Source organism: Onychostoma macrolepis, chromosome 06 (assembly GCF_012432095.1).
Source record: "Onychostoma macrolepis isolate SWU-2019 chromosome 06, ASM1243209v1, whole genome shotgun sequence".
Lineage (NCBI taxonomy): Eukaryota > Metazoa > Chordata > Actinopteri > Cypriniformes > Cyprinidae > Onychostoma > Onychostoma macrolepis.
Window position 1 is genome coordinate 15,374,656 of NC_081160.1, and position 15,039 is coordinate 15,389,694.

Below are 15,039 nucleotides of genomic sequence, written 5' to 3' on the forward strand. Positions count from 1 at the left end.
CATTGGTGGAGGTATTTTTTTCTCTTTCCTCTCCTCGCTGCCTCCAGCCAGTAGACATCAGATTTAGAGTTGTCTGGAGCAGCTAAACAAAACCGATCTGCCTCTCCCAAGACTGCAGGGATGCTCTTTTTAACCAAGTTATTTTCTCCGATGCTTCACAAAGAAACTGGCCCCCTCAGCTGAAACGATTTGCAGTCCACAATACGTCAGCTTAACCAGCCAGGTCGGGTCAAGTTGAGCCAGACAATGGGCTAAAGTCTCTCACCCAAGACTGCTCTGAACCAATTCCCTCAGTCTACCAAAGCCGAAACAAAGTATTACACAAACAAAGAGCTACACATTGAGGAACACAGAATTGTGCACATTCCTAAGATGGAAAAAGGGGCTTTGTATTTGAGAAGAATACTTTAAATTCAGAATCGTGCAATTAATCATAACATATACAAAAAATTGAGTCAATTTGCCTGTTAGATTAACTTTAAGGATGCACACATAAGGGGCCGATGAGCAAGGAATTGTAATTAAGAAGACAGTGTTTATTTATAATTATGCTTTATTTATGTCTTTTTCACCATGTTATGCAATCTAAAGTTTTGATGACAAAAACTATGTGTGATCTGTTCTCAGGGAATACACACAAACCTCTGGTTTTATTAGGTGTGTGTTTTGTCAAAGTCTTAGAGTGAACCGCTACCAAGTTCTTCATTCTGAAATTCTGCATTTCAGGACATATTGTACGATATATTTTTAATTGATTTAAGTTTGGTTTACCTCATCCCTCACCCCATACATTTCACAGAAATATTAATTAGTTCCTCTTTAATCTTTCCAGGCAATTCCATACAGTTTATGCAATGATGAATAAATAATGAAAAAGGCACACCTTTATTCTATATTTACTGTGATATATGAATAATCCCTCACATACATATAATATCACTGGCTTTATATATCATGGAAAATACATAGAATTCCATGATGTCAATAATACACAAGAAGCAAGTCTCATCCAATGGCAGGATTAATGAGTCTGCTGAGCTGATTGCTAGTGAAGGAGGGCCAATTACAGCCGCTGTGCTGTGATAATAAGGAGGTAATTGCTTATTGTCAGTTATACCCACTTAAGGCCCTGTGTCCTCGGGTAGTAGACAACAGCTCTCACTCATGCAGTGAACAAAGACTACAGCTGAGCTTCCTCTCAATCTTGCTGGTCTCTGTGGAACACAGACACACTGTGTGCGTATGAGTATGCATGTGAAAACAAATTGCTGTTTATAGCGTGGTGTACATGTAATCATGTAATCAACATAAATGGCCAAAAAATGATGCTTGATTGTTAGACACGGTCTCCTACTGCTCGTAGATGGATGCAAATAATTTCATGCAGGTATTATAAACCATGATAAATTGTCCAGTACTAGCATGCTCAATCAGATGTTAAATATACATATGCGTACTCATGCATACACTCACCCGCCCACGCACGCGCACACACACACACACACACACACAGCAAAACTGTAAACACACAAACTCATGCAAACCTCTCCACATGTACATCCTTCCGGCAACAACAATGGAGGCAGGATGCAGGAGACGAACATCTGATTTGTCACATTTGAAACGCTAATGTTTAAACCAAAAGGAAGAGCACACAGTAATGTGTTCATTCATCTGCATAAACACCACCTGTCCCGGCACAGACAGCTCCTCAAGCACCGAAAGTTTAGTGGCAGCCTACGCGCCAGCCAATCAACGCCAGCCCAGCTGTGGTACCACCATACCGATCGTTTTCAAGTGTCAGAAAGCGCTCAGAGTGGTGCTGTCGGTGCTGGAGAGAGAATACTTTCATTTCATGTCATCCGCCAGTGAGAAGAAGAGGCGACACACTAACACAAAGAAAACAGGGCACACAATCACGATTGACATCCAGTGGTAATTTATGCTGCCCCTTTATTTACGCCTGCACTGATTCCATATATTCCTCAGGACCTGCTTGAAGGGTAATTTAGATCGTATTTGGTATACCGCAAGCTTGTTTGCTGCAAAAACATCCATCATTTGTCTCAGGTGTGTACAATGAGTTATCAAATTTCATAGTCCCATTGATCACTATGAAATCCTTTATATCATAATCATGTGTGGAACAGATCTCTAATGCCAAAGACCTAGTTTATTTGTTTATTTTTGTCTTTTTTTGGTGTACTTTTTCAGAGTTAAAATAACTGTCATTTTTGTGACTTTGTCTACATCGTGGGCTTTGAATACTGTCCTCACTGTAAAGTTTTAATCAAAGACTCACCTGTCTTTGGAGACAACTTCTCAAAGAGACAACTTACAGGCTTGATGCTCTTTGCACATAGACATTTACTGATTCGTAAATAATGACAATAGACCACTAACGAATCACAGTTAGATGACCATGCCATTTCGTTGAGTGATGAGCATTTTTAAGTTTATACAGACATTTTCAAATTCTCTTTTTTATACATTACTAATCCTACAATGAAATGTAGTTCAATGTGATATTTTACATCTAAATGAAACTATAATAAAATTTTAATGAGAAATTGTTTTAATGTGAATATTCTTCAAATGTTATTTCATTTTAACTCACTGCTTATACAACCAACTCAACTCAACTCAACTTTATTTATAGAGCACTTTCAACACCACAAGTGGAACCAAAGTGCTGAACAGAGGGTATAAAAGAGAAAATAAAACAAAAACATAAAAACAATGCAACATATGACATACACAACTTACAAAGCATTGTCAAATGCTAAAGAAAACAAATACGTTTTAAGAGCACTCTGAAAAACACCCAATGAATGACAAGTTTTACTGACAAAGGAAGGTTATTCCAGAGCCTAGGAGCTGCAACAGAGAAAGCCAGATCACCTTTACATTTTAAGCGGGATCGCGGAACCATGAGACGAATTGATCATTTGATCGCAGAGATCTACTGGATTGACAATGGCTGATTAAATCAGTAACATACTCAGGTGCTAGGCCATGCAGAGACTTAAAACATACAACAACGCTTTGTATTGAATTCTGTAACGTATGGGTAACCAATGTAGTTTCATTAACACCGGAGTGATGTGCTCTCTTCTTAGTACCCGTTAAAAGTCTGGCAGCTGAGTTCTGAACGAGCTGCAAACGGAGAGAGAAGCCTGACTCACACCCAGATACAAAACATTACAGTAGTCCAAACGGGATGACACAAAGGCATGAACAACCTTCTCCATATCATCAAAAGAAAGGATAGATTTCAATTTAGATATTGATCTAAGATGGAAGAAACTATTCTTAACGACAGCATTGATTTGCCGGTCAAATTTAAGCTCGGAGTCAAAAATGACACCAAGGTTCCTCACGCTAGACAGTTTTTTCCCGGGAAACAACCCCAGGCAGTCATCATCCACACACCCTTTATTTCCAAATAAAATCATCTCGGTCTTATCCTCATTTAATTGGAGAAAGTTATTCGCAAGCCAGCACTTAACTTCGGCCAAACATGCATGAAGAGACTGAATAGCACTTGTATGCCTATGTTTCAATGGTAAATAAATTTGAGAATCATCTGCATACAGATGATACTGAATCCCAAATTTCTCAAAAATCGAACCTAAAGGGAGCATATAAAGGGAAAACAAAATTGGTCCCAGTATAGAGCCCTGTGGAACCCCACACACAAGAGGGGCAACGGAAGAAAAATAATCCCCTAAACTGACTGAAAAAGTCCTATCCTTCAAATAGGAAGAGAACCATTCCAGGGCTAAACCCTGAATACCAACCTGATCCCTAAGACGATTAATGAGAATGTTATGGTCAACCGTATCAAATGCCGCTGTAAGATCTAACAAAAGCAAGACAACACGGTTTCCAGAATCAACACCTCGTAGGATATCATTAGAGACCCTCAATAGAGCAGATTCTGTACTATGACCAGCTCTAAAACCTGATTGGAATCTATCAGAGATGTTATTCCTCATTAAAAAGTCATTAAGCTGTGCATTTACAATTTTTTCCAGTATCTTAGAAATAAAAGGCAATTTTGAAATTGGACGAAAACTACTCATGTCGAAGGGGTCTAAGCCATTTTTTTTTAAAAGGGGCTGAATAACCGCATGCTTAAAACTAACCGGAACAACACCAGATGACAAGCTAATATTCATTATGGACAGAATACTTGGGCCAATTGACTCAATTACCTTCTTAAACAGAGAAGAAGGAAGCACATCACCAGGAGACCTGGTGGGCTTCATATGAGCAGTTATATCATTAAGCTGCTGCAATGAAACAGGCATAAAACTGGTCAATTGGTTCGGAGGATCAACAGAAGCAATAAAATCATTGCCAGCAAATGAAATCTGAGATCTTATTCCATCAACCTTACCAATAAAAAAGTTTAAAAACTCTTCACACATGTCATTAGAAGGAGTGAGTGAAGGAGTAGCAGAAGGATGAAGAACAGCATTTACAGTAGAGAAAAGGACTCTAGAATTATTACAGTTTCTAGAGATGATGGCAGAGAAATAATTTGATCTAGCCAATTTAACAGCTCTTTGATACTCGTTCAAACGGTTCTTCAAAATCTCATAAGAGACTTGTAATTTATCTTTAACCCATTTGCGTTCAGCCCTCCTACACTCTTGCCTCAGAGCACGGGTAGTACTATTCAACCAGGGCTGTGTTTTGACTATTTTTCCCCCCCTGACTTTGACAGGGGCCACAACATCTAAAATCTCTGAACAAGAAGAGTTAAACTGATCAACCAACTCTTCTAAACCCATACAGGGAGAGTGTGACTCGATCAATGAAGAAAAAGGAGAGACATTAAAAGCAGCTGAAAAACTACTAGCTGTGCATGGAGTGAGTATGCGAGATGAAACCGAGGCAGAAACAGTATTACCCGGCGCACCACAAGGAAAGTTAGAATTTAGAATAACAGTCTTATGGTCAGAAAAAACAGTATCAACAATCTTCACGCTATCAACAGAGAATCCCAGAGATAATACAAGGTCAAGCGTATGACCACGTTCATGAGTTGGACCCGAAACACATTGTAAAAAATCAAATGACTCTAATAAATTTAAAAATTCTTTGACCAGGGGCTTTGAAGGGCAGCACACATGTATATTGAAATCTCCCAAAATTAGAATATTGTCAAAAGAAGGGACAATACCAGATAAAAATTCAGAAAACTCCTGTATAAAATCCCCATGACAGTTTGGGGGTCTATAAATCAAAACACATAGCACAGATTTAAAAGAATTCAGTGTAATTAACTGAGATTCAAAAGTGCAAAAGGACGCAGAAGGTGAAAGTCTACACTTAAACTTGTCTTTAAAAACAACTGCAAGACCCCCGCCACGGCCAACAGACCTAGGGGTACTAAAAACTGCAACCAGGAGGAGAAAGTTCAGAGAGAGAAGTCATTTCACCAGCATTAAGCCAAGTCTCAGTAACAAATAAAAAATCAATTTCATGAGAAAGAAAAAGATCATTCAAAATAAAAGTCTTATTTGCCAGAGATCTCGCGTTAATCAACGCCATTGTCACTGGAGTGGGAGTGTTATTGGTAGAGGAATGCAGAGAGGAGTCAAAAAATGTTACCGGACTTCCGTCACGTAAAGAGCGAAGATTCCGATGATTAACCCCTCGATCTGCAGACTGTCGGCTTACGTAAGCCATCCGTGAAGACTGAGGCATCAACGCCGAAGACGGAAATACAGGCACATTGTATGAACATCTCAGGTTCACGACCATGGCCTCCGCCATCGAAACAGCTGGTCCGATGACTGGAAACTTTCCGATCTTCTTCGATCTCACAAGGACTCCAGCACGCTTCCCACGCCTTCGCCGCTTTCTCCACATGCACAAACATCCCGGCAGGTAACACATTTTCCTCAATGCGACTGGCACATAATGCGAGTGCAGATGCCAATCATCTCTGGGATCGCGAAATAAACAATCGGACATAGCCGATCGAATATTAAATAGCGTCATGCGATCATATACCAGAGGGGAGCAAACAGAGCGCGTGATAAAACAAACAAGAAACATTACAAATAAAAATAAAAAAGACAAGGACAGACTGTGGCAAGCCGGCAAACATCCTGGCGCCATCATGTCACTGCGCAACCACTTAAAGGGTTGTTAACCAAAAATGAAAATTCTGTTATGAATTACTCGCCCTCATGTCGTTCCAAACCCATAAGACCTTTGTTCATCTTCGGAACACAAATGAAGATGTATATATATATATTTTATGAAATCCAATAGCTTTTTGACCCTGTATAGACAGCAATGCAACTTAAATGTTCCCAGGCACAGGAATGTAGTAAGGACATTGTTAAAATAATCCATGTGACATCAGTGGTTCAACCGTAATTTTACAAAGGTACGAGAATACTTTTTGTGTGAAAGAAAACAAAAATAACGAAACAACCACAATGTATGCATGTGCATTCTTCTGCTTGTAAACAAGGCACAGCACATGCGTGTTCTATGTAACCACACATGTGTCATGGTACTCTCGATTAATGGCGGAGGGCGGTGACACACGTAAGAGAATAATTTTTGAATAAAGTCATTATTTTTGTTTCTTTGCGCACAAAAATAATTATTGTAGCTTAGAAAAATGACTGTTGAACCACTGACGTCACAGGACTATTTTAACCATGTTCTTACTACGTTTCTAGGCCTGGGAACATTTCAATTACATTGCTGTCTATGCAGGGTCAGAAAGCTCTCGGATTTCATCAAAAATATCTTAATTTGTGTTCCAAAGATGAAAGAAGGTCTTACAGGTTTGGAACGACATGAGGGCGAGTAATTAATGACAGAATTTTTATTTTTTGGGTGATCTATCCCTTGAAGAAGTGGCCACAATTCTGTCCATATCAACAAATAACTAAAGTCAAGCCCTTCTTCTACTCTTGTGATAGCCGTGAACAATGTCTGCAACCATAGTTATAGTGACTGAAACAAATATCAAAGATGATGACTTCTGTGAACCCTGTGAGAAATTATTATATGAATTGATAAAATGTTCAATAAATGAAATGAATAAACAAGTCCAGTCTGTGGGTAAGTGCATATTAAATCCTAATTAACCAACCCCAACTTTTTAGAGTGCATGATGATAAGCAGCTGAGATGGAAAGACAACAACTTTCTCAAGGCCAATGACCACTTTGAGTAATTTGTTCAGTGGCTGAGGAGAAAGTAAAAGTGCACCAGTCAACTACTGTTCATCAAGAGCTCTCTGTAAGGCTGGCCTGAGTGAACAACAAACAACTGCTGAGATGTGGGAAGTACTGAAAAATATTGCTGGACAATTTATTTCAGTCTTCAAAAAGGCCTGGGAGGAAGAATAAATGGTTTAATTTTCAATTTCTGATAATTATAATAATGATAGTATAGCATGTTGTGGTTGTAATACTGTGAAATAAAAATATTACAGAGTACAAAACTGGGTCTGAATACTTTTGCAAGGCACTGCTGTTCTTGTACATTATTCCAGTCATCTCACATTACTGCAGTACGTTCAGTTTTCTCTGCTTTGATGTTGATGTTTAATACAGTACACTAAAAGTCCCATCTCAGTCTTTCTCGGTACAAACATCTCTTCATAAAACCAACAGTAAATATCAGTTCATTTTAATGCTTACTGAAATGCCCTTAGATATTTTCAGACTGAAAGCAATAGAAATAAATTACACTTTTCCTTTGATAGATACAATACTGGAAAATTGTCAGTTGTCTGTTTTTATGGAAGTATGATATAAGTAATAGCCTTCGTCTCAACCTGACTCTTCTTTCAAGAGAAGCTTTCAGAGACACAATTGCGGACAAAGTCATTCAGCCGCCAGAGATATCATACAGGGGATACAGGAGGAAGAAAGGAACAATTAGAGATCATTTTCTGAAAGAGGCTTTCCATTGCTTTCAATCCAAAGGCCTTTGTCTTTTGTTGACCCCTCTAAGAGCAGAGTGGAAGGAGGAGGGGGCCTTCCCTAGACTCAGAACTGGAAACATACCTGACTCTTTCATCTTTGTGCAAGGGAGAGAGTACAAATACTACTGTCTGCCAACCACTTTAATCAACTTAATGCAACCAGCAGTCACTTACAAAGAGCTCCACAGATGGAGGCCTGAGATGGAGCTTTCAGGAAGCTCTGTGGCCCAGCATAGGGTGGATAGACTGGGGCATGGGGTTTAGGAAAGGACAAGGGCCGCAGGACATAGGGGTGACACTCAGACAACCTGTCAGCAAAGTCATACTGGTCTGTGTTGGTTTTATTCTCTTTCTAAGTTTCTCCCTCCCTTTCTCTTTCTGTCTTCCTCTTTCTCTGCAGTCTCGTCTATACAAGGGCTACAAGCACTTCTGATATGATGTGCGGGTGATGGACCTTTGTTTAGTTCAAAGGTTTATACCTCTTTATTCCAGTCCCTTTGTGGATCCTAGAGCCCTGAAATATGTATCACTGTCCCCTTTTATTCTTGCCATCAGAAGGGGAAGGAAATCAAAGCTCAAACTTTCTCTGAAAGTCAGTTTCGAATCAAGAGTCCACCCAATGTCATCATCCACTAACCTGCTATCCGGCGTAAAAGGAATGGTAAAGGCCAGAATCTGAAGGGTCTTTGGTTTTAATATCCCTCAAATTGAAACTGGTTTCACCCATTCTCACTCTTATTCCACATACTTATTTATTATAGAAAGTGTAATGGCTCACATATATAGAAGCTTGAAGAAACAAAAAGTTGTAAATCTGGTTGTAAATCTGTCCTGGAACTGGAGATGCCAGCAGACCCTCCTGAGAGCACTGAAATATCTGGAAAAATCAAGACTGATGGTGATTTATACTTAGGACCAGGTTTGGGGGTAATTGTTTTTGTTAAACATCACAAAAGGCACCAGAATTGTGGTTACTTTAAAACACAGCAAGCTGGCCAGCCATTGATCAGATATATCTGTTGAGTGTCTGTCAGCCCAGGTTTTGCATTGTGTTCTACTCCATCAGCACTAGTTGGACCCATCTGTGGCTTTTTGGCCAGTTGAGCTTGTTAAATTGACATCAGACTGTCAATGAGAGAGATCTGATTGGCTGTTCAGCTTATAGAAACCAGTGCATGAGAAGAAAAGATGGAAGAGATGAAAGCAAGTAAACAACAAGGTCAAAATGGCACCCACGGAATGCTCTTCTACTTTTACATTTTCATCTTACCAGAGCATTATAATACGTGAATAATTTTAAAACATCATAGTTGTCTGGAATGAAGAAAGTGAAGGCCAACTGATCAACATGATTCATATTTCAAATGGTAAGCATGACCTTTTTGGAGTGAATATTCGCAATACTACTTTCAGTTTACCTTTTTGATTGATGAATTTAGACCACAGCTGTTATAGACAGTTACTTCATCCCAAAATAGCCTACTTATAATTATAGACTTTGTCTGTAGTCTTTGCAGTGTGTTCAAGCACAACTTTTTAGGCGTGACGAAGGTGGCTTTTATCGTAACTTGTCGGTTTGTAATATCACAAGTTTAACTCTCTCTAAAGTTGTTGTGGTCACTCCAATGTCTTATTAGTTTTAGGAATGCAACTGTCTAAATTGGCAACTTGTTGAATCATCGTCATATACAGATGCAGCTGAGCGGTTTATGGTTTGGAAGCAGAGAAACCACCATGGGGCCAGACTCTCTACTCCACGTATGTGTGATCTTATAAACTCAGGGGAGGGATAGATGGGATTACGGAGGCTCCATTGTCTCCCCAGTGGGACAACTAATGATGTTCCTCAGTCTTGACATCTCTTGTAGACCGTGCAAGCATCTCCCCACCTACCATGCGTCCTACGAAATGCGCCCAACACTGATCTTACAGTAAGCTCTCTAAAGCTGCACTCAGAGTTGAAAAGACACCCGGTGTAAATACTGGGGGCGTCACCAACAGCAGCTGCAGTCAGTCCACCGAGAGGCTGATTAGCTTTCCAATGGATACCTCAGACACAGCTATCTGATTCCCTGCTCATCCAGTGATCCCCCTGTATTGATGTATAGCATTAGATACGACACCTGCTGTTAGTCAATTAATTCAATTGTGTACATCAGAACATCATTTAAGATGCATTGTGTTTTGAGGAGAGCAGTGTAATCAAAGATTAAAACATGGCTTTTTCTAGATGCTTTAAGGAACAAATCGGCAGGATCAAGGGAGAGTAATATTAACTTAACTCCTGCCACAGATTAAAATCACAAAAGATCAGTACACATAGCATCCTGTAGCTCTATAGTAATTAATAAAACTTTTTTCAGAAACAGAGAAGTCGCTGAGCCTTTTCTCATGATGTATGCAAGCTCTCTAATCATGCCAGAGCTTTCAGTCATTTCTGGAATAACAAATTATGGTTTCACTTTATTTTGATGGTCCCTTTAACACATTCTATTGACTATAAGTAATGTTGCAGCTACATTTCTACTAACTCTCATTAGAGTGTTAGTAGTGTATTAGTTGACTGGTAGCGTTAGGGTTAGATTAAGTTGACACGTTCTTGCAAAGTTACTTATAGTCAGTAGAATATCTGTTGGGAGACCAACACAATAAGAAGTTAGTAGATATGTGTTGAAGTGCATCGTAAACTAATTTTGGAAAACAATGTAAACTTAAATGGTGTACAAAACTATGCTATATTATTAGATATAGCTGCATTATAAGCAAACATCTATTTGATTTCTATTTCTATTGTTATTTTTTTGAACAGTTGGAACTATAGATTTTTAAGAAACCTCAGCTCTAATTAGTTTTTGGAACACATATTATGTAAACATAATGCTTCCTTTAACAGAATGGAAATAACTTGAAAAAACTTTACAAACAAAGTAGAGTTTTTTGAACAGTTGTTTCAATTTTAAATTTTAAAGTTTATGACTTAAATCACTAGCTGAACTGGGCACAGAGGTAGTGACTCCGAGGATGATGTCTCCTTGTCTCTGAGATATTAGAGAGCCACTTTAACTGTGTGGTGTAGGTGCCACTGTGAATTGGAGCGCTTGCAGGCATGACATTGTTTTTAACTTAATAAAGTGCTGAGTTGTGCACCAGGCTGAAGATTAGCAGTCAGACACCTGCTGAAAGGAAAAATTGAAAGTCCTCTAGTACTCACTTGCTCTCTTATGCAGAGATTGCTGAAAATGCTTCAGTCGCGACACATTCTCAACACAGCCTTGTCTGTAATTGTTAGATTGGTGGTGCTTATTAGGTTTAAATAACATGTTTCATTACAGTGTCTGTATTATGCATATTTCATTTTAATTAGATAATTAATATAGTACAACAACATGATTAAATATTAAGTAAATTGATTTGAATTATTCAGTACCAGTGTAATTACATTGTAACTACATTGTAATACACCACATTATATGTTACCCCCACCAGTATGTATCTTTGATTCCCCCCCCCCCCCATTTTTTAAGTATCACTTGCATTTGTGAGTCTTTGTAGTTTACTTTTTTCCCCCAATCAATTATTTGAAGACTTGCTATTTCATTACATTATGCTATCAATAAATTTTTAAGCAGCTCTGCTGAACTAAAGAGAGACAGGGTGTTTTTGTTCTTGATCCTTCGTGAAAGCAAGCTTAGGTGCCTCTTAAATTGGCCAGTGCTCTCACCAGGGTCAAATAACAGATTAATAGGTTCAATAATGAGCTCCCTGGAGTGTCCACTGTATGAGGCACGTCTCCCTGGCCTCCTTTAGTCCTTCTCCTGATGGATGGTGGCAAGTATCATTCACACATCACAGAGGAAAATGACTTGGATGCCATTTATTTGAGGGAAAAACATTCTCTGTTTCAGTGACATGTTGTTGTTCTTTGTGTCTGTTTTTGTCTTGTGATGTCTCATTGTCAGTGCATTGCTATGTCTCGAGGGCGGAGCGACAGAACGGTTTAAATGTTGTTCAGAATTTTCTGTGTATGTATTACAATAGAGATATCTAATGTCAAATGCTGTTGGGACTTCAAAAACTGAATATAGTAAATACTGTAAACCGAATTTATGCATTCCTCTTTTCATCTTTTTCTAAACGCAATCTACAAAATATTTTATATCAGTTATCTATATAGATCTGCTTTTCCTGGACATCTCAGCTTTATTACAACACCTTTAAAAGGACAGTTGAATGAATGAAAGTATGATTTGTGCACTATATCACTGACTTGTGATTACATTTAAACATTACATTTAAAGTCATAAGAAATATTTATTAGAATGGCAGACTGAAATCTAAATTATTAAACACTAATCTGTCCAGCTATCACATACACAAGTGGTATGGACCATATTATAGATGCACAACATGCACACATCATATTACCAATTTCTGTGATACTTTAATTATGTCTTTGCATGATTTTTGCAGCCTGAGAGTGCTGGACCTCATTTATTTATTCTTTTTAAAAGGACATTATTAATCAGGACATTATCAGGACATTATTTAAAAATTCACATTTTCTTTTTCATGCAAGAAAGAAACTTTGGTAACACTTTATTTTAAGGACCAATTCTCACTATTAATACATTACTAACATACTGGCCATTTATTAGTTCTTATAAAGTGCATATTAATGACTTATTCTGCATGACCATATTTTATCCTTTAATCTTACCCCATACCTAAACTTAATAACTACATTACTAACTATTAATAAGCAGCAAATTAGGTGTTTATTGAGGGAATCTCTCAATTAGTAGTCAATGTGTTCCCTATTCTACAGTGTTACCGAAACTTTTCAGGTCTGGAACAACATATGGTTAAGTAAATAACAACAGATTTAAAAAAAAAAAAAAAAATATATATATATATATATATATATATATATATATATATATATATATATATATATATATATCTTTGGGTGATCCTTTTATACTAGCGATTTTATGCTAATTAGGGACAATTATTCTATAATATGAGAACATGAAACAGTCAGAATGTTGTAGACCCAAAACCAAATACAAATGGACTATTTGTGCAAGACTTGCACCTCTTTCACTAATGTAAAGGATGTTTAGATAAGTCTGTACCTCACCTGAGTAATACTTCCTGCACAACACTTCAGTGCTATTGTCAGAACCAATAGAATCAACTGGCTTCCATTTCAATCATACTTGACACCTTATTCGCCCCCCTGCAATCATACCACAAACAAACATCAGAAAGCACCTCAGCTGAAAATCCCTGGTAGCTTGTGTCTTGTCACTGATGAGGAGGTGTAGGGAGAGAAGCATTATCAAGCCAGGCTGTGACTGCTGTAGTCTGACGTCTCTGTCCAGCATCATTAGCTGCTGGTCTGTGTGTTGAGCGGCTCTGCAGGAGGAGAACAGGCAAGGTGTAAGATGAGGGAGACACACTCTGAGGCTGATTGCTTTATGCTACACCATGCGGTGATACTAATAACCTCTGTGTTCCTGCATTAATGCTCTCTGCCGTCACTCTCTCTCATGCTGGACATTTGGCTGAGCAGGTTTTGGCATTTCTGATGGATTTTGGTGGGTTCTCATGTAACACGGAGTTTGCACTTGTTGATTTTGGGACTGAGGAGCTTCTGAAATACAACTTCATCTCTTAATAATATTAAGCACTTTGCAATCACTAGTGAAACAGTGTGAAGATGAACTTTTCTTAAAATATTAACTAACTTAATTAACTAACTAAATTAATTTATGTTGTACCATTTTACCTGCATAGTTCCCATCTTCTGTGGATAAAATAGACTGATAATATACACACACACACACACACATATACATATATATATTTTTTTTCTCCCCACCCACAAAGTGCATGTTTGTGGAAAACGACAAAACTAGAAACTAACTTCAGTCCAAACACAATCTCCTGAATAATATAAGGAATATTTAGTTTTCTCATAATTTCATGACTTCACAGTGAGTTTGACTTCTTAATACAGATAAACAAATAAAAAGGCTATGCAAATCCATATTAATGGGGGGTGGCAAAATCTTAGTCAAGTTAGTTAATAGTGAGAATTGTAACTAAAGTGTGACCAAAAAATGTAATTTACAGATATGCATGAAAAATAATTGTTGATATTATTTCAAAGATTTATTTATTTTTTTCCCCTGGTTAAACATATTTCATGGTAAAGTGAGGACATGCTACTGAAATATGAAATAATAGTATAACATATAATAATAAAAAAAAAAAAAAAAAAGAACTTAGAAACATTACTTAGAAACATTAACTAATCAGTGTTCTCAATTATTTTCATTAGATCAAATCTACCCTTGAATTTATTGTAAGTTGGTTTGGTACAGGAGTAAAATTCTCTTTGGCATCTTGCTTGTTTTATGTCAAGTGGGGCCAGAACGTTTCTCTGTTTGTGCATTTGTGTATGTGAGCTGGGGATGACCAAGTGGCAGTCCCACACCAAGGTTGATGTAAACATGTTTCTGTCCCCGTTGTGTGCAAGCAAACCCTGGGGGCAAGACTGCCCTTAAATCCAATGGGTTGGTTGGCTAAAGCTCCACGGGTTAATGTCTCTGAAGCACACAAATCAAAAGAGCATTGCACGGGGGCAGGCTCCTATTGCACAGACCTACTCAAACTGCTCATGTAATGCTGCCCTCCCTGGCAAAAGAAAAAAGAAACCAAATACACACATGGATTTATAGTTCATTGGATGAATTATTTTTATTTTGTTGCACTCTCAACTGAAGAGATATGCAATGATTCCAAAATGAAGATGTGAAAGTACTTTCCCCCCTTTTTGGAGGTGTGATTGGTAAATCCAAGTGTTCCCTCTCTCTTTTTCTCTGCAGTGGCTAAATGACCAGTGTGTGATTCTTGCATCGTTAGTAGATCAAGCCTGGAGGAGAGTCCTCTCCTTTGAAATTGCTGTAGAGTCCCATTTCTCCACACGGCTCACCCTTGAAGTTTTTTCCCTCCCGCTCTCAAAAGAGATCAGGATTGCTCTTTAAAAAAAGTCTGAAAGAAAGC